Below are 25,866 nucleotides of genomic sequence, written 5' to 3' on the forward strand. Positions count from 1 at the left end.
GGGAAATTAGATTTTTTGACAGCAGGTCAGACCCTGCTGTCAAGCCACCGCAACGCGCCTTTCCCAATGGCGCGTGTGTGATCTCCGATCTGACTGGACCTGCGGAGGCGAGCAACAAAATTAAAGCAATTATTGGGTTGTTGACAAACCCTTAATAATACTTTAACCTTACCTTTTAACTTTAACTGCTCGGCCACGGGGTCCATGCTGCTCGAGGACCACGTCTGAACCTGAGGCAGGAGTTGAATGGTCATTGCTCCAGCTGATTACTTGATAGCTTCAAATGTACAGTAAAAGCTTTCACCTGACATTTCATCACTTTCCTCAGCCACAAGCTGTTTCTCAGTCCATTTCCTGCACAGATTCTGCAGACTTTCCACTGTCCATCCACTCTCACATCATTGGAAGAACTCTCTCACCATTGACAGAATGCTTCTGTCATCTTTACTTCACCTGCCATCTATTCCATCAACATGGGTGCCCTTTATACTGTTTCACCTTGGTCCTCGGAATCCGACCATGATCAGCCCCAACAACAGCAGTACCAGGCACACCAGCAGCACCAACAACAACACCAACCTTCTCCGCAATCATCTGATGCTGCACAGGACAGAGAGTATCATCTCCCGAGCACATTGCTGCCCGGGAGGCCAGGGATGGCCTCACCATGGCCAGACTTACTTCACTTGACGCTGTACACCCTGGCTGCCACATGATGCGCCAGGTTGGCACCACCCCACACCAACACCATAAAGCATCCCTACAATGTCCAAGCTATTCCTTCACACTCACCACCATTGCGGGGCGTACCATTATGTTTCACCATTCACTACAACTCACTAAGCCACTTGCATAGGTACGCACAAATCTGTCCAAGAATGAAAAGCGTTGAAAATAAAGGTTTCAATGTTTGACAGCACATTAACAGAAACTTTACATGAACATTGGATAAAACACCCAAGTGGCTACCCTTGTGTGTTGTTAGTTGGTATGATTGCACTAGGATGAGGGTGAGTGTGAGGGGTGGCTAGTGGGATGGGGATGTAATAATGTAGATAGAGAGGGATGGGTGGAGGTGCAAGGTAAGTTGATGTCAGTAAGGATGTGCAGGAGTAGGATAGGTAAGGCAGAGTATTTCCTAAATGGTGAAAGATTGGGGAATGCAGATGTTCAAAGGGACCTGGGTGTCCTTGTACATGAGTAACTGAAAGTGAATGTGCAGGTGCAGCAAGCCATTAGGAAGGCAAATGGTATGCTGGCCTTCATTACAAGAGGATTTGAGTACAGGAGTAAAGAAGTCTTACTCCAATTATATTGGGCCTTGGTGAGACCACACCTGGAGTACTGTGTACAATTTTGGTCTCCTTACCTAAGGAAGGATATACTTGCCAAAGAGGGAGTGCAACGAAGGTTCACGAGATTGATTCCTGTGATGGCGGGACTGTTGTATGAGAAGAGATTGAGTAAACTAGGCCTGTATTCTCTTGAATTCAGAAGAATGAGAGGGGATCTCATTGAAGCATACAAAAGTATTACAGGGCTTGATAGGGTGGATGCTGGGAGAATGTTTCCCTTGGCTGGGGAGCTTAGAGCCAGGGGCCACAGCCTCAGGATAAAGGATAGGCCATTTAGGACTGAGATGAGAAGAAATTTCTTCACACAGAGGGTGGTGAATCTTTTGAATTCTCTACCCCAGAGGGTTGTGGAGGCTCAGTCATTGGGTATATTCAAAACAGAAGTCGATAGATTTCTGACTAGTAAAGGCATCAAGGGATATGGCGATAGGGCCGGTGAATGGAGTTGATGCAGAAGATCAGCCATGATCTCACTGAATGGCGGAGCAGGCTCGAAGGGCCGAATGGCCTACTCCTGCTCCTATTTCTTATGTTCTTATGTGATGAGAGGCACAGGAGGATGAAGGTGAGTGTGGCTTTGTACTAATGTTTCATGATCTCATGAGATCATTGAAAGGTTTGCGCCACTGCACCCAGGTCCTCCTGACAACATCCCTGCTTGTGACCTCTGCAATGTGCAGCCAGGCTGTGTTGGTCTCCTGGGGAGGTCTCTTCTGCCCATGGGAAGGGAAGAGAGCCTCCCTGCATGCAGGGAGTCATGGGAGAACCTGGGTGAAGCCCTGCACCTCTGTGGATCATTGTCAGTGTTTGCAGCACTTCAGTGTAGAACACTGACAGCATAAATGTCAAAATAAATTTGGCCATGGTCACTTTAAGGAAACTGGCTGATGACGCGTCATGAATGACGTCACCAGACCCACTTCCTCTAATTGGACCGGGAAATGCGCTGGGCAGGCTTAACCAGCTCTATCAATGTAAGTTCATTTTACGCAGCGGGTTTTTCCGTGAGGGTAAGTCTTTAGAATTTAGAAATTTAAAAAGCAGGCGTAAGGCCTGCTTTTTACAAGGTAAGTGGTCAATTAATTAAAATTAAAACATTTTTTCCACAGGTTTATTATTTTTAAATACTTTAAAGCAAGATAAGTTTATTTTTAGCCCTGTTAGAATATTAAAAAAAAATTTTCAAAGATTTAAATTATTGTTTAAAATAGTTATTTAATGTAATTTATAGTTTATTTAAAAAATGTGATTTAAAAAAAAAATTATTTGAAGGTTTACTGCTATTTTGGGGCCGTAGTATTTATAAGCCTTGACAGCTCTTCCTGTCAAGACTTATGAATGGGCATTTCCCTGCTCCGATTGGCTGCCCATGGCCCACGTGATCCCAGGGGACGCATCGAACTAACTGCGCCCCTGGGACACGCAAGCACTGCGCGCCGGCAGCTGGGCCAGGCCCCGGATCGGAATTCCACGGGTCCCTACAGCTCAACTGCCGGCCCGCAAGGTAAGTACAGGTCGGGGGCTTGCACCTGCGGGAAGCCCCCGACCCGAATTTCTGGGCCATAGTCTTTGTTTTTTTAAACTCGAATGTACAAAAACCCCGGGGGAAGATTCTCTGCCCATTCCCGCCCAGTTTGAGGTAAGGAAGGGATTTGAGAAGTCGGTTGAACAGAGGCGACGATGGCAGCTCACCTTCCCACAATGCAGTACGGCGGAGAAAAGCCCCCATCAATAGCTTGGGCCGCACTGGACTCTGAGGGATTAAGTCACCCGACCCTGTGTTTCGGCCAATAGTGACTGGCTGGAGGTGGAAACCTTTAAAATGCGCAGGAGAAGCTAAGGGCACAGTGAGAACTGGTGGGTGAGTGGATTTACTTTACCTCAGATTAGTATGGCGCATCATGGTTTTTTTAACTGAATAAGACAAGCTCTAAATTCTCCCACTGGGAAGAGCTTTCTGAAACCTGAGACAGGGTGTTTCACACCTTATATGGAAAATCTCAGTCTGTTTGGAACAGATTTAAAATTGAGAAATTAAAAGTTAGTTATTCGGGGATGAGTATACTGTATATGGTATAGCACTATTGTCAGAACACACGCAAGGTTCGAGATTCGGTGTAAAGTGAAAATGGCGTTGTTTCTACGCGTATTCCACTTGCAGAAGCATCAAAGTCGTCATGCCGGTTTTCTTGAAACATGTCATTGACTGCACCCATGTCACCCTGCGGGCTCCCTCTGACAAGCCCGCTGCTTTCATGAATCACAAGGGCTTCTACTCCATTAATGTGCAACTGGTGTGTGATCACCAGCAGTGCATCACGCTGGCCTGTGCCTGCTTTCTGAACAGCTGCCATGATGCATTTATATTGTGAAAATTCTTCACAATGCCCCCCACTCTTTGCCCCTGCACAGTAAGTGAGAGGCTGACAGCTAGGGGAAAAGGGCTATCCCCTACACACTTGAATCATGATTCCTATCTGGAACTGTCAGGGCGAGGCTGGTTCTGGACCCAAGTGCAGACAGACGAGGCGAGAAGCAGGTATGCAGTCTTAAATAAAAGTACTTTACTAGAATTACACAGGTAAACAGTTACAAACATAGGAGCTCAAGACAAGCTACCACTAGGCAAGCTGCTTGTCAAGACTGAGCACAGAGGGAAGAAACCACAGAACTTAAATACAAGCAAAAACAGGTGAAACCAATAAACCTGATAAAAGGCAGTTAAGTAATAAACACAGGAGAAACTAGTAACAATTAGCAAAGGGAAAAAAACAAGTGAAGGTGCCATCTAGGGGTTACTGAGGGAACTAACCGGCACCCTCACAGGACCCCCTCCCCTAGGAACGGCTCCTGATGTTCCTCCTGGACGATCAGGGTGGCGATGGCAAAAATCTCTGATGAGTTCAGGATCCAAAATGTCTCGGGCCGGAACTCAGGAATGCTCTTCAGGGCCATAACCCTCCCAGTCGACCAGGTATTGAATGCTCCTCCTAACCCGGCGACTATCAAGGAGGCGACGGACAGTGTAGGCTTGCTGACCGTCAATCATGCGGGGCGGGGGGGGAGGTCTGGAAGCAGGAACCAAGGGACTGGTAAGTACCGGCTTGAGGTGAGAGACGTGGAATGTGGGATGTACCTTCATCGACCGAGGAAGGAGGAGCCGGTAGGCCACAGGGTTTACTTTTTCCAAAATCCTAAAAGGTCCGATGAACCGGGGAGCCAACTTGCGGGACTCCACATGGAACGGAAGCTTCCAGGTAGACAGCCAGACCTTCTGTCCGGTCCGGAACCGAGGAGCTGGGCAGCGGTGTCGGTCAGCCTGCACTTTCTGCCGAGAAGAAGCGAGCTGCAAGGCGGCTCGGACCCTCCTCCAGGTACGGCGGCAGCGTTGGACGAACCCCTGGGCAGCCGGGACTCCTACCTCCCTCTCCTGTTCAGGGAAGAGTGGCGATTGGAAGCCATATTGACATTCGAAAGGTGAGAGGCCAGTGGAGGAGCTCTGAAGGGTATTGTGCGCGTACTCCGCCCAGACCAGATACTTCCTCCAAGTGGAAGGATTGGAGGACACAAAGCTTCTTAGCACCCTCTCCAGATCTTGGTTGGTTCTCTCAGTCTGGCCGTTAGACTGTGGGTGGAACCCAGAGGAGAGACTGACGGAAGCGCCCAGGAGGGAACAAAAAGCCTTCCAGAACCTGGATGAGAACTGGGGACCATGGTCAGAGACGACATCCAGGGGCAAGCCATGGATGCGGAAGACATGCTGGACAACCAGCTGGGCAGTCTCTCTGGCAGAGGGAAGCTTGACAAGAGGGACGACGTGAACAGCCTTGGAAAAGCGATCGACCACAACTAGGATGGTAGTGAATCCCTCAGATGGAGGTAGCCCGGTGATGAAATCCAGGGCGATATGAGACCAGGGACGGCTGGGGATGGGCAAGGGATGCAGGAGACCAAGCGGAGGTTGTTGGGATGTCTTGTTCTGGGCACAGACGGGACAAGCGGAGACAAAGGCCCGGGTGTCGGCTTCAATAGAGGGCCACCAGAACCTCCTCTTAAGGAACTCGAGAGTCCGATGGATCCCAGGATGACCAGTCAATCGAGAAGAGTGCCCCCATTGAAGGACCTGGGCGTGCACCTGACTGGGAACATAAAGGCTATGAGGAGGGCCTCCTCCAGGGTCAGCCTCCTGACGTTGGGCCCCTCGCACCACAGTCTCAATCTCCCATGCGATGGGAGCAACGATGCAGGAACTGGGGATGATAGGTTCCAGGGTCCGGTCCTTTTCCGAGGGGTCAAACTGGCGAGAAAGGGTATCCGGTTTGAGGTTCTTAGACCCTGGGCGGTAAGACAGGAGAAAGTTGAACCGGTTAAAGAAGAGAGCCCACCTGGCCTGCCGAGGGTTGAGGCGCTTGGCGTCCTGGATATATGTCAGATTTTTATGGTCGGTCCAGACGACAAAAGGATGCTCTGCTCCCTCCAACCAGTGTCTCCACTCCTCCAAGGCCAACTTAACTGCCAAGAGCTCCCTGTTGCCGACATCGTAGTTACTCTCTGCTGGCTTCAGGCGACGGGAAAAGAAGGCACAGGGATGTAGCTTTTGGTCCTTAGGGGAGCGCTGAGACAGGACAGCCCTGACTCCAATATCCGAGGCATCCACCTCCACGATAAAGGGCAGGGTGGGGTCAGGGTGTACCAGAATGGGAGCAGAGGTGAAGCGTTGTTTGAGCTCCTGGAAGGCCCGTTCCGCTTCAGAAGACCAACTGAACCGTAAAGACGAGCCCTTGGTCAATGCGGAGAGGGAGGCGGCAAGGGAGCTGAAGTTGCGGATGAAGCGTCTGTAAAAGTTGGCGAATCCCAGGAACCGCTGAACCTGCTTAACCGACGTGGGACGCGGCCAGTTCAAGACGGCTTGAACCTTGCTAGGATCCATCTGGACGCTTCCACAGGAGATGACGTAGCCCAGGAAGGTGACCTTATAGACGTGGAATTTACATTTCTCGGATTTGACAAAGAGACGGTTCTCCAAGAGCCTCTGCAGCACCCGTCTGACGTGTTGGACATGCTGCTGGGGGGACTTTGAGAAGATGAGAATGTCATCCAAATAAACAAACACGAACTGGTTCAGCAGGTCCTGGAGCACGTCATTGGCCAGAGCTTGGAAGACAGCAGGAGTGTTAGTGAGACCAAAGGGCATGACGAGGTATTCCCAGTGACCGCTAGGGGTGATAAAGGCAGTCTTCCATTCATCCCCCTCCCTAATGCGGACCAGGTTGTACACGTTGCGGAGGTCAAGTTTGGAGAAGATGGTAGCTCCCTGCAGCTGCTCAAACGCTGAAGACATCAAAGGGAGAGGATAGCGATTCATAATGGTAATTTTGTTAAGCCCCCGATAGTCTATGCAAGGCCTGAGACCACCATCCTTCTTCTTTACAAAAAAGAAGCCAGCACCCGCTGGGGAGGTGGAAGGGCGAATGAAACCTGTAGCGAGGGCTTCCTTGATGTATTCTTCCATGGAAACATTCTCAGGGCCAGAGAGAGAGTAGAGCCGACCCCGAGGGGGGGCTAGTGCCAGGCAGGAGATCAGTGGCACAATCGTAGGACCGGTGTGGGGGGAGTGTAGTGGACCGCCTCTTACTAAACACAGCATGGAGGTCCGAATATTCAGGGGGCACATGAGCAAGGTCCAGCTGATCAGCTGGCTCGGGAGAGGAAGGACGGGGCAGACTAGGGAAGACCTTAAGACAGTTGGCTAGACATGAAGGACCCCACTCCAGCACAGTCCCGGTAGTCCAGTCAATGTGAGGGTTGTGAAGAGAGAGCCACGGATGTCCAAGAACGAGAGGGAGCTCAGGTGAATCGATAAGGTGAAACTGCAGCAACTCTTGATGTCTCTCCTCTACTTGGACATGCAATACTCCGGTGATATGATGACTACGCCCAGAACCAAGGGGCCTGCCGTCGAGGGCGGTGACTTGTAAAGGCTTGTCAAGGCGGGAGAAAGGAATTTTCAGGCTGCACACAAGGGTGGCATCGATAAAACAGCCAGTGGCCCCGGAGTCAACAAACGCCTGGAGGTTGTACTGTTGTCCCTCCCAAGAGAGACGAACGGGAAGCAGGGTTTGGAAGACAGAAGGGGTAGGAGAAGGGATTTGATCTGTCAGTATTTTCCCAATTCTCCTGGCTTTTTCCTGAAGCTCAGGGCATGTGGCTCTGAGATGGCCAGACAGGCCACAGTAAAGACAACACCCCTCAATCTCCTCTGTCTCTCAAACTGGGAGAGCCGAGTTCTGCCGAGTTGCATAGGTTCCTCTTCGGTGCTAACAGGTGGACTCAGGGGTACTTGGAAACTCTTGGTCAGATTCGAAACACCGGAAGATCTCACCTCTGTGGAAGTCGTGAATCTCCTCTCTCTACCATGCTCCCGGAGGCGGTTATCCACTCTGATGGCAAGGGAGATGAGCGTGTCAAGGTCCTCCAGAAGCTCTCTGGACGCCAGTTCATCTTTGATAGATTTGGAAAGGCCATGAAGAAACGTGGAGAGAAGGGCCTCGGTGTTCCAGCGGCTTTCCGCAGCGAGTGTGTGGAACTCAATGGCAAAGTCGGCTACGCTGCAGTTGCCCTGGCGGAGATTCAGAAGTCTCTTAGCTGCCTCCCGTCCACTCACAGGATGGTCAAAGACTTTGCTCATCTCTTCGGCGAAAAGGAGAATGTCCAAGCAGACGAAAGATTGCTGCTCCCAGATAGCGGTAGCCCAGGCGAGAGCTTTTCCCGAGAGTAGTGATATGATGAACGCTACCTTAGAGCGGGGTGATAGGAACATGGAGGGTTGGAGTTCAAAAACTAGGAAGCACTGGGTCAAGAAGCCGCGACACTTGCCCGGATGACCGTCATAGCGCTCTGGCGCGGGTAGGCGAGGCTCTCGATGAGCCTGGAGGTCGGCGACCGGTAGGGTAGTACCCAAAGGAACTGACTGAGGAGGAACATCCTGAGCAGAAGCCACAGCGGCTGGGTGTTGAATGGTCTGAGTCCACGTATTTACCTTGTCCGAAATGCTTTGGAGAAATTGCTCAAGGTGGCTGAGGAAAGCACCTTGATGGGAGAGAATAGAACGAAATTCCTCCATCACTGCTGGGTCCATACTGGCTCAGTCTTGCTGTCAGGGCGAGGCTGGTTCTGGACCCAAGTGCAGACAGACGAGGCGAGAAGCAGGTATGCAGTCTTAAATAAAAGTACTTTACTAGAATTACACAGGTAAACAGTTACAAACATAGGAGCTCAAGACAAGCTACCACTAGGCAAATGGCTTGTCAAGACTGAGCACAGAGGGCAGAAACCACAGAACTTAAATACAAGCAAAAACAGGTGAAACCAATAAACCTGATAAAAGGCAGTTAAGTAATAAACACAGGAGAAACTAGTAACAATTAGCAAAGGGAAAAAAACAAGTGAAGGTGCCATCTAGGGGTTACTGAGGGAACTAACCGGCACCCTCACAGGAACTCACACTCAGTGACCGAAGTGTACTACAATCAGATCCATAGGTCAAGCAAAGCCCTCATCAAGTAGACTATTGTAGCCCTCAAACAAAGAATCTGCTGCTGGATAGGTCTGGTGGCCTCCTCTAATACAGTCCAGAAAGAGTGCCCTGTATGATATTGGTTTGCTGTGTGCTGCATAACTGTGCTCTGCAATAGAAACAACACATGGGGCAGGATTTTCATTGGGCTGTGGAGGCAGGATTGGAGGCGTGTGGGGGGTTAAAATTGCAAAAGCTGGTGTGCGGGCCCAACCCCGCCTCCATCCCGCCACCAAGCAATTTTCATTAATTCGTGTCTAATGGTCCCGTCTCCATCCTGCCACCAAGAGGCAGGATAGGCCGTTAAGGCCCTTAACAAGCACTAAATTGCCTCTATAATGCCATTTTGAAAGGCCTTTGCGATTTTAACCCTTTTCCCATGTGAAACACGCCTGTTCTGAAACACGACGGTAAAACCTGGCTGGAGAACAATTGGATTGCTGACTATCAGCTGCAGCTCAACCATTAAAGAGGAGATTTGATCAGCCATCATTTGCAGGTGGCAGGACTTTGTAGTCTCAGGTCTGGGGGAACTTTTAGAAGGCATAACCACAGCTGTGGAAGTTTGGAGCCTGACACCCATCTCCAGTGTGACCTCCTGGGAAACCCCTCTCGCCACCTTCACTGAGCGCTTCCTCAACTGAGGCATATACCAGAAGCATAGGAGCCATTTATTTCCTTCCCTTCTGGACATTAAATGAGGACGAAGACCAGCCACGGCACCAGCAGAACCAGGAACAACAGCAGCAGCAACAGCAGCAGCAGCAACAACAGGAGCACCGAGCTGCTGTTCACCCACCTAAAGCTGCACAGGCCAGAAGGGGCCAGTGCATGGAAGCCCGTCGGCGCAGGAGATACCCCCCAAACAGGGTCTACCGGCACAGGGTCAGCTACATCAACATGTCTGAGCAGCAGTGCCAAAGGCGGCTCCAACTTTCGCGAGAGGTAGTGGGTGACATCTGTGCAATGCTGCAACAAGACCTGCAGGCCAGAGAATCAGGTGGACAGCCCTTACCAGTGGCCGTCAAAGTCACCACCGCACTCAACTTTTTTGCCTCAGGCTCATTCCAGGGATCAGCAGCAGACATCAGCTGCATCTCCCAGGCGGCCGCACAAACTTGCATCACGCAGGTAACCAATGCCCTCTTTGCCATCGCGCACAATCACATCCATTTCACCAAGGATCAAGCAAGTGTCACGGCGCGTGCAGTTGGATTAGCTAATCTGGCAGGCTTTCCAAGGGTGCAGGGCATCGTTGACTGCACACGTGGCCCTTAAGGCACCCCATCACAATCCAGGTATTTTTGTCAACCGCAAGGGCTTCCACTCCCTTAACGTTCAGCTGGTGTGTGACCACAAGAAGGAAATTTTGCATGTTTGTGCCAAGTACCCTGGCAGTTGCCATGACTCCTTCATACTGCACCAGTCTAGTGTGCCTCCGCTATTCAGTCCGCCAGACCAACTTAACGGATGGCTACTTGGAGACAAGGGCTATCCCCTGAAGACGTGGCTAATGACGCCGTTGAGGAGCCCATCCAACGAAGCTGAAGAGAGCTATAACTCCAACCACATGTCCACCAGAGCCATAATGGAGCAAACCATCGGTTTGCTGAAGATGCACTTCAGATGCCTGGATAGATCAGGTGGAGCCCTGCAGTACTCAGCAGCCAAGGTCTCCCGCATCATCGTGGTTTGCTGTGCACTTCACAACATGGAACAGCGTCACAGAAATCACAGAAACCCCACAGTGCAGATAGCGGCCATTTCGGCCCATCAAGCCTGCACCGACACATATCCCACCCGATCCCCGTAACCCCTACACCAACACATATCCCACTCTATCCCCGTATTTAATCCCCCTAACACTAAGGGTCAATTTATCATAGCCAATCAACCTAACCCGCACATCTTTGGACTGTGGGAGGAAACCGGAGCACCCGGAGGAAACCCACGCAAACACGGGGAGAATGTGCAAACTCCACACAGACAGTCACCCAAGGCCGGATTCGAACCCGGGTTCCTGGCGCTGTGAGGCAACAGTGCTAACCACTATGCCACCGTGCTGCCGTGGCTTGCAGATTCCTGAGGACCAAGCTGCTCGTCACATATCCTCCTCAGATGAGGAGGAGGAGGAGGAGAGCAAAAACACCTTGCAGAAGCCCATCAACCAGCGGCAGCAGTACGCAAGAACATTGCTGCCCGGGATGCAAGGAACGCACTCATCTTGGCCAGATTTGCTTAGCCTAGCCAATCAAGCACTTTTGCCTCGCAGCTTCTTACCTGAGCATCGACAATGGCCAAGGACCAGCGGATTCCTAGCAATTTGACCACCATACTGACAATTGCAAGTAATCCTAAGCCCTCAATGTGAAAGTCCCAATAGCGAAATGACACACGCCACAACTACAGCAGTAGCCATTAGATTTTTATATTTACATTATTCATCTGATGGCTTTTTCACAGAAACCATCAAATTTCACCCAAGTGACTATCCTTGTGACTATTTGAGCAGTATCTTTCTCTTACATGTGCTCCTATGTGGTGCTTCCCCTGTGGCTTCAGCAGATGTGAAGGCCCCTTGCTCACTTTCCTGCTGCTCCTTTCTCAACATCTTTGGCGGGCGTCCTCTGGGGTTGCGAACCTGTGAGGGCTCGGCAACAGTCTGCTGCTCCTGCGGCTGTGCAGGGGTTGAGATGCCGATCTCAGTTGGGTGTGGACTCTGGTGGGGCTCTGACCAAGGGCTCTGCAGTGGCATGGAAGTGTGAGCGCTTGGAGAGGAGCCCCCACTTCCTTGATGTCTGCCACCAACTTCCCTCTCATGGGTCAGGTCCCCCTCAGCGCTTGCAAGTGGCTTGACAGCACCTTGCTGCACATCAGGGGGGCCATGGGGACCCGTATCTGTACTGGCAGTCCTACTCAGAAGGACTTCCATGAAGGTCTGGTTTCTCTGTTCAATAGATGACCATCGCTCCTCCAGAGATGTCATTCTATTTTGAACGCTCACCATGTTTTCTGCACTCTGGTGACTTACCACCTCCATGGAGGTTGCCATCCTTTCCATGGTGATGCGTTCATGTGCCAATGACTCCACGAAGGCTCTGCTCATGTTCGCTATGGACTCCTCCATTCGCTCCACACTCGCAACGACCCTGGAGACAAAACCTGCCAGAGACTCCTGCATCTGTTACTGGAGTTCCAGCACCGCTGAACTTATGGATGGACACAGAGGCAGAGGGTCGACATGCAGCTGAGCTGAGCTGGCAGAGTCCTGCGCCCTCCGACTAGGGCTCTCCACTGCTGTCCCTGTCTCCACAATCTGCTGATGCTCACTTGTGAGCTGTGATACACCAGGTGACAACACTACTCTATGTCCCGAAGGTCCCACCGAGGTGTGAGTGTCTGCGCTGGTGCTGGGTGTGGTGAATTCTGCTGATGCTGCACCCTCAGAGGTTGCAGCTTCCTCTGAGGAGTCTTGAGGCTCGTGCTCTTCCTCCTGGCTAGTGGGGTTGGGTGATTGCGATGGTCCTGTCGGGGAGTAAAGGAAAGAGTCAGAGATGTGATGCCAAGGTTACATGCACATTGCATATTGCAGATGATCATAAGTCCATCTGTTAGAGCTTCAGAATCATTATCAGTGACTCATATCAATGAGAGAGATGGAAAACTATTCTGTCACCAGCTTGCTGTGATGCACCCCTCTGTCCGTCCCTCACTTGCGCATCTTCCTCCACTCCTATGATCTCCAGGACCGCCTCCTCCCAGGGGGTGAGGTGGGCTACTGAGGGTGGCCCTCCTCCTGTCCTCGCTCTTTCTCACTTATTGTGAGATCTCTTTTCCTGCAATGAGGGAGACAAGTGGAGGTTGAGTGAGAATGAAGGAGTGAGTGTAGAGATTCCATCGCATAGATACTTAGAAGGAGTCAAAGATGGAGTGAGGTGGCAAGACCAAGGGCCCTCCCTGTGTGTTGTCAGTTGTTTTCATAGCATCACTGTGATATGGAGTGTGAGGGCTACATAGTCGAATAGTTAGGTGAATGTGACCATAGAGAGAGAGGGAATGGGTAAGGGTGCATGGATGTCTGTGTCAAGTGGGATGTGGAGGAAGAGATTGCTAAAGCTGAGTGCTGGTGAGGAAAGGCAATGGGGATCAGATTGAGGGTGATGGGAAATTCATACTCAATTTTCCAGTGCGCAAAGGTCATGAAATCTCTTCCTGCACTGAATCCAGGTTCTGCGGCTTACTGATAATGAGTTGACCTCCTCTGCCACCTGGATCCACACAGCCTTGGTCTGCTGGGGAGGCTTCTTCCTCCCTGAAGAAGGGAAGAGCACCTCTTTATGAGCTCTTGCTCCCTCAACTAAAACCTGCAAGGCAACGTCATCAAACCTGGGAGCAGAGCTAAGTCTCTCGCTGGTCATTCTGCCTCCAGGTCCCTGCAGCATAAAAGGCCAAAAGGTTGGCAGTCTGCAGAAGAAGCAAGGCTTGTTGCAGACCTTAAATGCAGCAGCAATGATGATGTCATCGGAGGTGACTTTCAGACTGGAAAAGCTCATTTGCCATGCATTTCCACACGTTGGAACTCAATTGGCCAATTAAATTAAAATCGCATCAATCTCCCACATCGATTTAGATTCGGGTGGATAACACAAATTGTGGATTACACGACCCCAGCCCGCCCCTGAATTAAAATCCAGCCCATGGTGTCACCATTGGTGAAATGGAAAATGGCAAAGAAGCATTTGGGTTCCATCACCAGCCTGCAGCCAGAGCCCTTCCGCAGAATCTCATTGAAGAGCACTGCAGCTAAGCTATCCCCAAATTCCCTGTATTAACCGTCATGTCCAATATTTGTCCCAGTCCATCCACCCACCAATAAACTACACCTGCCCAAAGAATAACATTAATATTCATATCACTTGACAGTCCAGGGACACCAACTACTACAGGAACACTCTGCACATAAACATTTCAAAAAGGTTTATAATTTTACTGGCTTACACAAATGCATACACTCTAGTTATCAACCTGGTATGAGTCCACAGATAAGTGATCCCTTCCCTATTCCAGTGCTCCTACAAGGTGCTCCCCACCATGGCTTCAGCATGGCAGATGGAAGGCTGCTGTGTCTCAGACAAAGGAGATGCTCGTAGTCAGTGACCTCTAGCAGCTTTGGGTCTGAGAGGGCCCAGCTGGAAACTGCAGCAACTCGGTGGCTTCCATGTTCCATGGCAGCCTGGCCCAGCTGGCTTTCTGGCATTAGGATGGGCAGTGCTTGAGGGGTTGGTGAGGGTGCAGACATACGTTCACCCTAAGAGAGAATAACATGTTCTTCTCCCATTGCACAATTGCCCCTGATATCAGGCTGCAGCTCAGCACTCTCACTGATCTGGGGGAGAGCAGACTAGGAGATCTGTAATTCGATTCAAGCCCCTATCCATTTGGTCTCCCAGTCTGTCCAAGGTAAAGGTAATGATGGAGGCTAGAACGTGTATGGCCCCAATATGACCATCCTTGAGCTATGCTACTACTGGTACCACAAACTCCTGCACGGATGGGGTACAACTGCAGTACCCATTGAGATGACCACATGCTCCATGATTGACTTAAGAGTGTCAATGCCATTTGCTAGAACGCCACACAAGTTGGCAGTGGACTCCTCCACAATCTCTGACATGTTGTGGTAGCTCCCTGATGGGCAGTCCAATACATTCAGCATTGCTGGTACACAGACAACATTTTTTTTAAAGGCTGGGTCTTTGAATTCTGCAGCTGTGAAATTCAGAGATGTAGCGCCGGCCGTTAAGGGCAGTTTTGCTGAAGAAATGGTGGCCGCCTCGCTTCGGCCCGCGTCTGGTGCAAGACATGGCAGCCACCATTTTTTGGAGGTTGTTAGCGCTGCCGTTGCCTGCGCTTACCTCCCATAGGTAAATATGCAGATTGTGATGGCAATCGGCATGCAACATCTGACTTGACGCAGTACCAGCTAAAGTGAGAGAGAAACTTTTGAATGTTGGGTCCGGGCTAACGCTGGACAAAGCTATGGACATAGCTAGATCGCACGAGATAGTCCAAACACAGTTGAAAATCATAACCGGCGCCACGAGCAGCTCGCGTGAACAGACAGTGCACGCTGTTAATAGACACACACCAAAGAACACCGCCCAGAGAGCGTGTTTCAGAACAGAAAGAGTTCTAAAAATGAGCGACACAGACATAAAATGCTTCAAAAACTATGGATATTGTGGAAACAAGGTGCATGGGGAAAAGGAGTAATGCCCTGCCAAAAGAAGGCAATGTGCTAAATGTGGTAAACGGAACCACTTTGCTAAAGTTTGCAGGACTGTTTTTTGAAAAACAGTACACACAGTGAGTGACAGCCAAATGCCAGATAGAGAGCCAAATGCAGAGGAACTGTTTATTGGTTCTGTGTCACAGAAAAAACAGATTTCAGGGACTGAGCAAGCCTTTGCAGATATTGAGATAGGAAAGCAGGGCACAGAGCTTAAGTTTAAACTAGACACTGGAGCTCAGGTTAATGTAATTCCTCTGAGTGATTATCACAGCTTGAAGGATGAGTGTGAGCTACAGCCCATCTCACGCAGACTGACCAGCTGTGGGGGTGAGCAGCTTATTGTAAAAGGCACATGCATGATGAAATGCAAGTACAAAGAAAGCGACATGATGTTGGACTTTTACATTGTTGACACTCGAGCACCTCCAGTGCTTGGTCTAAAGGCATGTTTAGACATGGACCTCGTCAAGCTAGTGCTATCATTGACAGCACCAGTTGAGAAGCAGACTGTCATGGAGGAGTTTGCTGATGTTTTCAAAGGAATCGGACTATTCCCAGGTGAATGCACTATTCACCTTGACCCAGCAGCAACCCCTGTGGTTTGCCCACCCAGAAAGATGCCCCTTGCTCTACGTAGTCGCCTGAAGGAGGAGCTGCAGAGCATGGAGAATACAGAAATCATCGTCCGGGAAACAGAACCGACAGAGTGGGTCAACGCGTTAGTAGTGGTTGAGAAACCACGTACAGGCAAGCTCAGAGTCTGTCTCAACCCCAGAGATTTGAACAAGGCTATCAAATGCCCTCACTACCCTCTACCAACGCTAGATGACATCACACCCAAGCTAGTGGGAGCACGTTACTTCAGTGTAATGGACGCACGATCAGGATACTGGACTATCAAGCTCACGGAAGAGTCATCTAAGCTAACAACGTTCAACACACCATTTGGACGCTACCGATTTCTGCGTTTACCATTTGGTCTTATCTCAGCTCAGGATGAATTCCAGTGGAGAATCGCCGAAACCTATGAAGGCCTCAATGGAGTAGTCACAATCATAGACAACATCCTCATCTATGGCAGGAATAGAGAGGAACATGACAGGAACCTCTGTGCGATGCTACAAAGATCACGGGAGAAAGGTATCCGGCTCAACCCCGAGAAAAGCATAATCGGATCCACCGAGATCAGTTATTTCGGGCATCGCCTCTCAACTGATGGCATTAAGCCAGATCCAGAGAAAATCTCCGCCATCAAGAAGATGGAGCCGCCGAAGAACCGCGCAGAGCTAGAGACAGTACTAGGCATGGTTAACTACTTAGCCAAGTTTGCCCCGAGCCTCTCCGAAATCAACGCACCCATGCGTCAGTTGCTCAAACAATCCAATGAGTTCCTGTGGGACAAACAACATAACACAGCATTTCAGAAAATGGAAGACCTAATCACCAGAGAACCAGGACCAGTTCTTGCCTACTTCGACCCCAACAAAGAGCTCGGACTACAAGTGGACGCGTCAAAGTACGGACTAGGCACAGTATTACTGCAAGAAGGAAAGCCCATCGGCGACGCTTCCAGATCTCTCACAGACAGTGAAATCAACTATGCTCAAATCGAGAAAGAGCTATATGCAATCCTGTTTGGATGTAAGCGTTTCCACCAGTATGGCTATGGCCGACAAGTCATTGTGGAATCCGACCACAAGCCCCTCGAGTCAATCATCCACCAAGGCTACAGAGAATGATCCTTCGGCTACAGAAGTACGACTTCACAATCATTCACCGTCCAGGCAAAGACATTCCTGTCGCAGACACGCTCTCCAAAAAGTCTCTTAGCTACCAGGACAGCAGCCTCAGTGAAGGCATGGATGTGCAGGTGCACATGGTGTACAACAGCTTACCTGTGAGTGACTCAAAACTGAAGGAGATCCGAGCAGGAACAGAGAAAGATGCACAACTCACACTGCTGAGCAAAGTCATACATGAAGGATGGCCTGAGGAAAGGAGGAAATGCCCTCAGAGCATATCTGAATTCTGGAACCACAGAGACAAACTGTCACAAATCAACAGAATCATCTTCAAAGCGGAGAAAATCATCATTCCTACCAGTCTCAGAGAAGAGATGTTGACAAAAATTCATGCTGGACATATGGGCATGGAAAAATGCAAACAAATGGCATGTGACATTATGTTTTGGCCCGGAATGTGCAAACACATTGAGGACATTGTCGGAAAATGTTCCATTTGTCTAGAACACCGCCCATCAAATGTCAAAGAGCCCATGATACCTCACCGTATCCCAGACAGGCCCTGGCAGGTCACGGCAACGGATCTGTTCACATGGAACAACGAGGACTACATAGTGACTGTTGATTACTACGGCAGATTTTTTGAACTGGACAAGCTTCACAGCACCACATCTGCAGCTGTGATCCACAAGCTAAAGGCAGCCTTTGCCAGGCATGGCATGGTAGAGACTTTAGTCTCAGACAATGGCCCCCAATACAAATCAAAAGAGTTCGAGTCGTTTGCCAAGGCATGGGATTTCACACATGTCACATCAAGCCCACATTACCCTCAAAGTAATGGCCTTGCTGAAAAAACTGTCCAGATTGAATAAACACTCATGGACAAAGCCAAAGCGGACAAAAGAGACCCCTAAATAAGTCTCCTTGAGTACCGCAACACTCCGGTTGACAACTTCAAGTCACCAGCAGAGCTGTTGATGAGCCGCAGACTTCGCTCAATCCTTCCAAGCACCAACCAGCAGCTGCAGCCAGAGGTCGTCAGCTGCAAGCAAGTGTATGCAAAACGTGTACAGAGACAGCAACACCAAAAGAGATACTATGACAGGTCAGCTAGACTACTGCCGCCGCTGCACAATGGAGAATCCGTCAGAATCCAGGAGCATGACTACTGGAAGCCAGCAGTCATCATCCAGCCAGCTGACACTGAGCGATCGTATCACGTCTGCACCCCAGAAGGACAGGTGTACTGCCGCAATCGCAGGCACCTCCTGAACACCAAGGAACAACACCGTCATTCCGACAAGAGGATCAGTTCAACAGAGTGTGATGAACAGAGCAATACACAAAACACATCATACTTACCTGAACCTAAACCTGAACCTGAATTGTTGACCGATTCAGGAGCATGCTCAGTTTCATACCACACAAGGTCGGGACGAGAGGTCAAGCCTAGAGTTATCCTTGACTTGTGAACTGTCAAAGGGTGTAGGCGGATCGCTGCCCTAAAAAAAACTGTACATCGTTATTGAAACGTTGAGATGTTTTCAGTGCTAGTTAAATGCTGCGTTTACTTATATGTTTATGCTACCGAGAACATTATGTAGAAGAAAGGTTTAAAAGTAATGCATAACATTTTGCTTTTAAAAGAAAGGGGATGTAACATTTGCATATTGAATTATTATTGGCCCGCAGGCATCTGTAAGGAATACCTATTATATTCACATGTGATCACATGCTGAGTTGTCGTTGGCCTGCAGGCATCTGTAAGGACTACTATTGTTTGGAAGACCCAGGCTAGGGGTCCTAATGCCAGGCTTTTCCCCACTGGTACTGCTATGAGTAAGATCAGACCTAATGCTTAATACAAGAGTTAAACTGTAACACTCCGTTGTCCTGCAGTATATTAGTTTTGTACAAAGTGTGCAAAACAAGACATACCGGAGCCTTTGATGTTTGTATCAAGTGGGATGCGATGGTGCCCGCTCTGATGGTCATCCTGTGTTTACAGGCGGGGTTTGCCCTGCCAAGTTGCAAGTTGACGGAGCAGGGCCCATGCTTTCCTGCTGGAGTAAGTGAAGTTAGTCTTCTCCACAAGGCTCCTCCAGCTTTCACGTTTTGCTGAGTTCAAGGACTCCAGCACTGTGGTGGCTGTGGCTGGGTTCTTGTTCAGCAAATACTCCTGGTAGAGAGCCTCACTTTCTTCCGTCCAACACGGAAATATATTTCTTTCTAAACCCCCGAGGTGTACTGCATTTTGCAGAAGCTATAATAATTCCTATAAATCTGTTGAAGGCATTGGTGTTTGGCAGAATCCACCTCGTGTTGGTGTCAATTGACCTTTGGAAGGTTTCCCAGTCTGCCTTTTTGAAGTTCCATCGTGGTTCCAGTGTTGTTGTAATGACAGGAATTTCGATGCCAACGTTGATGATTGAGGGCCTGTGTTGACTGTTGGGGAAGTCGTCAAGAACGGTTCTGGAGGCGATGATTGGGTTTTCTTTGCTGTCTTTAGAGAGGAAACATAGGTCTGGATTATATTCCCTCTGCCACCTTGACGAATGAAACGTACCTCGATCTTTGGCATCAAAAAGGAGGAATTTATTCTCTAGCAAAGCCCACTGTACAATTGAAAAAAAAACACCACTCTCCATTACAGTTGACGTCTGCATAGCCCCACATTGTCTGGTGGCTATTAAAGTCTCCGAGATGGATGGATGGATGTTGACTAGGAGGGAGCGGTGCGTCAGGCCACTGTACGCGTGGTGGTTTGTAGACTGTTAGCTCTTCCACGCGTAATGCTGTAGTGAAAATTCCGGCAATACTTTTATGCTTGAGTTCGGTGCAGCCTTCGATGCCTTGTTTGATATAGCACGCTAGGCCATATTTGGGATGGTTTTTGCAAGCGATTAGGTCAAAACCTGTGATACGTCCTCTTGTTTCAAACTGGTGAATGTATTCAGTGTGTGTTGTTTCAAGAACCAGGACATCAATGCTATGTTTCTTGCATAACCTTTCAAGATATTCACGTTTTGAACGAGAGATGCCTTCGATGTTAAGTTTGCATATTCGGATGTTGGGCCTACATGTAATTTTCTTTGGTCCTGGAGAGGACTGTTTGATTTGCTTGGTTTGCTACTGTCATCGGGAGGCCGATTTAATAACAAGTTCGGTGTCCTTTGAGATGACATTAGTTGTGATCTAAGATCACGAAACAGGGTGGGCCGCGAGAAGGCTGTCATCAGCACTGTCTTCATCAAGGGAGTGCGGTAAAGCAATGAATGTGAGGTGTGCCTCGTGTTTTTTTTAGAAATTTTTGGTAGGTGAGTAATGTAGGGGGGGTGGGGTGCATTGAGCACTGTGTGAGGCTAGTGGTGCAGTTGGTAGGAGACAGCTTTTGAAGATGCATTCACTGACCTTGACCACTCGTCTGAGGTAATGAAACTTTTTTGGGCACTGGAGCCTGGTCATGGGAGTGACACTGCTGGCAGTAATGCCCTCAGCGATTTGGTCCCACATCCTTTTTTCTGGAGGGCTTCCTGGCCCCCTGTGGGTGGGGGAGCGCTCTTCCAGTGTTGACCCCCTGCACAAAACTCCAGTGCTGCGTCCGAGACCCTGGGTGCCCTTTCCCTGGCCTGTTAAGCCATTTGTGTTAGTGCTGATGCGCTTTTATCATTTTTTATGTGCAGAAGGCAGTTCAGCCTTAAGAGCTGCAGACTGCCTAGTTCTGAATTATTTTTAAAAATTGTTTGGAGAAGGCAAAGCCCTTTTGCTTTAAGGGCTAGAGCAGTGGTGGGCAAAATATGGCCTGCTGGCCATATCCGACCCACCAGTTCATTCTATCAGGCCCGCTGGAGCTCGAGCTGCACATTCGTCTGATTCTTGCGAGGTGGGTGCCCGAGGAGACCTCACACAGGGTTACAGCGGCCTGGAAGTAGGCTGCAGCCTTGAACTGGAGCAAGTAAAAAATAAATAAAGCTGCCAGCACTGCTGTTATATGTCTGATGCAGATCTGCTCCCCTTTTGTGTCTTGGAGCTGACCGAACGGATCTCATCCCGCTCTGGCTCCGTGAACCACTTTTCTAAAACCCGCCAAATCCGACGCTCATCGCTGGCTGGTGGAAGCACTGCTGTGCTCCTCCTCCGTTGAGTCATGGCTCCTCATCTCGATGACTCTTAATTTTACCAAAGAGAGACAGGCGCTGCGTCTTTCCTCTCCCGGAAATCACCCCACATTCCAAACCCTGAACTCACCACACTCTCTGAGCCCTGAACTCACCCTACATGAGGAGCCCTGAACTCACCCTACACGAGGAGCCCTGAACTCACCCCAAACTCCAAGCCCTGAACTCACCCCACACTCCGAGCCCTGAACTCACCACACTCTCTGAGCCCTGAACTCACCCTACACGAGGAGCCCTGAACTCACCCTACACGAGGAGGCCTGAACTCACCCCAAACTCCAAGCCCTGAACTCACCCCACACTCCAAGCCCTGAACTCACCCCACACTCCGAACCCTGAACTCACCACACTCTCTGAGCCCTGAACTCACCCTACACGAGGAGCCCTGAACTCACCCTACACGAGGAGCCCTGAACTCACCCTACACGAGGAGCCCTGAACTCACCCCAAACTCCAAGCCCTGAACTCACCCCACAATCCAAGCCCTGAACTTACCACACTCCAAGCCCTGGACTCACCCCACAACCGGAGCCCTGAACTCACCCCACACTCCGAACCCTGAACTCACCCCACACTCCGAGCCCTGAATTCACCCCACACTCCGAACCCTGAACTCACCCCACACTCCGAGCCCTGAATTCACCCCACTCTCTGAGCCCTGAATTCACCCCACATTCCGAGCCCTTAACTCACCACACACTCCGAGCCCTGATCTCACCACACACTCTGAGCCCTGAACACACCCCACATTCCCGAGCTCTGAACAAACCCCACCCCGAACACTGACGACTCTTAGTTTTACCGAAGAAAGAGACCAGAGTACGACGGCAGGGGAGTTTTCATCGCCACCTGAGACACGGGAGTGGATCCCGGAGCACAAGCACTCCAGGTAACGTGATTGTAGTTCAGACCTTGCGAACCCTCGGGCTCCTATACTCAGCACACTAAAAAGAGAACACTTCTCGCGTCAGAGGCCCCGCAGACTCGAGCCACGTAGATTTTCAGTACATGTAATCGATTGATCAATCATTTCATTCATTTAATAACAAGATTTTACTATTTAACACTACATTTTGTGTATTTAAGATAGTATCTGACTACTATCCAAATTTATGTTTATGCAATGTTTCCTCTAATTTTTTTTCATGCGTGGTCTCTTTAAATTTGCTGCGCATGCGCGGTATTTCTTCCAGTGGCAGGAGCTGGTGAGCGGCCTGCACGGCACCTCGCGATTGGTGCAGAACACTGGTGTGCGGCCCTCATTAGCTCACCAAAACTTGTTAAGTGGCCATCCAGCCCAAATAATTGCCCACCCCTGGGCTAGAGGCTACCTAGTTTTGAATGACTTTTAAAAAATTTTTCAGAAGGCAGTTCACCTTTAAGGGCTAGAAACTGCTGTGAAAACCAACAGCATAGCTTTAAGGAAAGGCAGCTTCTTGGGCCCCCTACAGCCTGTCAGCAGCGCGATAGTCACTGGACTGTGCGCTAAAATCATTTAAATTAGCAGGCAGCACCAAATTGACGTGCATGCCTGCACTTTTTGAACAGGTGCAGGCATATCTCGCATCGTGGTGCCCATGCCCATATTTTTGTGTTATCGAATTTCGCAGCCTGCATCTCTGCCCTCTTCAGCAGAGCTAAGACCCCAGCCTACTTCCAGTGAGCAATTTCCTGAGCTGTCCTTTCAACTTGTACCTGCTGCTGCTCACTTGTGCTCTGTGAATCCCCCTGTGCATAGGCACAAAAGGAAGCCATTCGACCCACCATGCCTGTGCCGGCTCTTTGAAAGAGCTATCCAATTAGTCCACACCTCTGCTCTTTCCCCATAGCCCTACAATTTTTTCAATTTATTCAATCCCTTTTGAAAGTTACTATTGGATCTGCTTCCACCACCTTTACAGGCATACATTCCTGATCACAACAACTCGCTGCATAAAATAAATTCTCCTCATCTCCCCCCGTTCTTTTGTTAATTATCTTAAATCAGTGTCCTCTGGTTACCAACCCTTCTGCCAGTGGAAACAGTTTCTCCCTATTTACTCTATCTAAACCCCTCATAATTTTGAATACCTCTATTAAATCTTCCCGTAACCCTCTCTGATCTGAGGAAAACAATCCCAGCTTCTCCAGTCTCTCCACATAACTGAAGTTCCTTAACCCTGGTACCATTCTAGTAAATCTCCTGTGCACGTTTTCCAAGGTCTTGACATCCTTCCTAAATACTCCAGCTGAGGCCTAAACAGTGATTTATAAAGGTTTCGCTTAACTTCCTTGCTTTTGTATTCTATGCCTCTCTTTATAAAGCCAAGTATCCCGTATGTTTTTTAACAGCCTTATGTGCAGACCACTCTAGCGCATTATCACTAGCCGGGGAGCCGATTTCTGTACTGGTGCTTGGAAGGGTAACGTGAGTGATTATGCATCTTCAGGAAGGTTGTCCCCAATCGTCTGTGTGGATGCAGAGCCTGAGTTGTCTGAAGAATCTAAAAAGAGGGCAGAGGGACAAGGATTAGTACATAATGGCAAGGATAAGCAGTAGACGATGAGTGGCAGCGCTGTGCAGCTCCAGGTTGTCATGCTGAGTGTGAAATCTAGAAATTTAAGTAGAAACAGAAAAGGAAGGGACAATTCCCAAACATCCTGCTGTGCATGGACTACAGCCTCACAATCTCCAATGCTGCAAGTCTTTCCTCTGCCAATGATGTTAATGAAGGCATCCTCCATTGAGGTTTGCAGCATGGCGGGACTTCCTCCTGTTCTTGAGGTTTCCCTCTGATTGTGTGCCAGTTTCTCCTGCAAGAAGAGTGGGTTAATGTGTGCCTTGCTGAAACATAGAAACATAGAAGATAGGAGCAGGAGTAGGCCATTCGGCCCCTTGAGCCTGCTCTGCCATTCAATGAGATCATGGCTGATCATCCAAATTCAGTACCCTGTCCCTGCCTTCTCCCCATATCCCTTGATCCCTTTAGCCTTAATAAATATATCCAACTCCTTCTTGAATATATTTAATGAATTGGCCTCCACTGCCTTCTGTGGTAGAGAATTCCACAGGTTCACCACTCTCTAGGTGAAGAAATTCCTCCTCATCTCTGTCCTAAATGGCTTACCCCTTACCCTTAGACTGTGACCCCTGGTTCTGGACTCCCCTGCCATCGGGAACATCCTTCTTGCATCCAGTCTGTCTAGTCCTGTTAGAATTTTATAAGTTTCAATGAGATCCCCTCTCATTCTTCTAAACTCCAGCGAGTATAAGCCCAATCGACCCAATCTTTCCTCATACGTCATTCCTGTCATCCCAAGTATCAGTCTGGTGAATCTTCGCTGCACTCCCTCCATGGCAAGAATATCCTTCCTCAGATAAGGCGACCAAAACTGCACACAATACTCAAGGTGTGGTCTTACCAAGGCCCTGTACAACTGCAGCAAGACAACCTTGTTCTTGTACTCGAACCCTCTCGCTACGAAGGCCAACATACCATTTGCCTTCTTAACCGCCTGCTGCACCTGCACCTTCAGCGACTGGTGCACAAGGACACCCAGGTCTCATTGCACTTCCCCTTTTCCCAATCTATTGCCATTCAGATAATAATCTGCCTGTTGCGTTTGCAAAGATAATCCAGAGGTCGTATGCAGAGCTCAGTTCATGTTGCTTTTAATGGCTGATCCAAACACACTTTCACAGGCAAGAGCAATCGAATACCTATATCCAATGTCAGACACAATACAATGATAACAGCACTATCAAACTCCATGTGCTCAGGCCAAGGCAATCGAGTACCTATCACCAATGTCAGACATACCATTTCCTCCCCGCTCACAGAATTTCAAACATGAAATGTAGTGACAAAGTTCTGTAGGTGGCCAGGGCGAGAACGTGTACGGACAGGCCGAGGTGCGGACTGGTGAAGAGCAGGCCAAAGTGGGGACTGGTGAGGAGCAGGCTGAGGCACAATATCTGCTTGAGGGTCGGCTGGCTGAGCCACATGTGCATCCCACCACTCTGGGGGTAAGGCTTGGGGATTAGGTCCGTATAATCCCGCATCAGGGGGTGCTGGCACCATCCGAAGGCAGCTGGCATGCCACCAAGCGCCGTCAGTGAGGCAGAAAGTGGCTGGTCCAAGTTGGCGGCTGATTTGGAGAGGGGAGGACCAGAATGAGGCCATCTTATTGTTGCGGTGAGGCCTGTGGACTCTGACCCAATCGGAGACTGAGATGTTGGGCGCCTTGGCCCTCTTCGACTGGTTGAAGCGGAGTTTCACCTTCTCCTGCTGTCTAGCGACTGTGGCTTGATCCCGTGGAGCAGGGCTCTGAGCTAGCGAGGGGCGGAGCCTGCCAAGGGGCAGCATGAGCTCACGGCTTAGCATGAGTGATGCGGGTGAGACCCCTATAGTGGAATGCTGGGAGGCTCTGTAGTGCAGCAGTGTGTGGAGGAGGGCCTTGTCAAACGCACACCCCTGGGATAGGTGTGCTCTGAGGCCATTTTTCAGTGTCTGGTTAAAACGCTCCACCCCCCCATTTGACTCGGGGTGGTAGTACGCTGTATGTGACGGATGCCCTTGCTCTCAAGGTAAGAGGAGAGTTCCGAAGCGACCATTTGGGGGCCATTGTCTGTGGTGATGGCCTTTGGATGCCCCCAGCGGGAGAAGAGGGACTCAAGGGTATCGATGATGACCGGAGAGGTGACGGAGCCCACGGCAGTGACCTCTGGCCATTTTGAGTGCAG

General features: G+C 49.8%; 1 protein-coding gene across 4 annotated transcripts in view; it reads left to right on the top strand.

The window, feature by feature from the left end:
• The window catches only part of sycp1 (synaptonemal complex protein 1), a 698,098-nt gene that overhangs the window by 478,003 nt on the left and 194,229 nt on the right, over positions 1–25,866 (top strand). The gene's annotated exons all lie outside the window — the stretch shown is intronic.

The sequence above is a fragment of the Somniosus microcephalus genome, chromosome 18 (assembly GCF_052327205.1).
Source record: "Somniosus microcephalus isolate GS21.2 chromosome 18, FLI_Smic_1.0, whole genome shotgun sequence".
Classification (NCBI taxonomy): domain Eukaryota; kingdom Metazoa; phylum Chordata; class Chondrichthyes; order Squaliformes; family Somniosidae; genus Somniosus; species Somniosus microcephalus.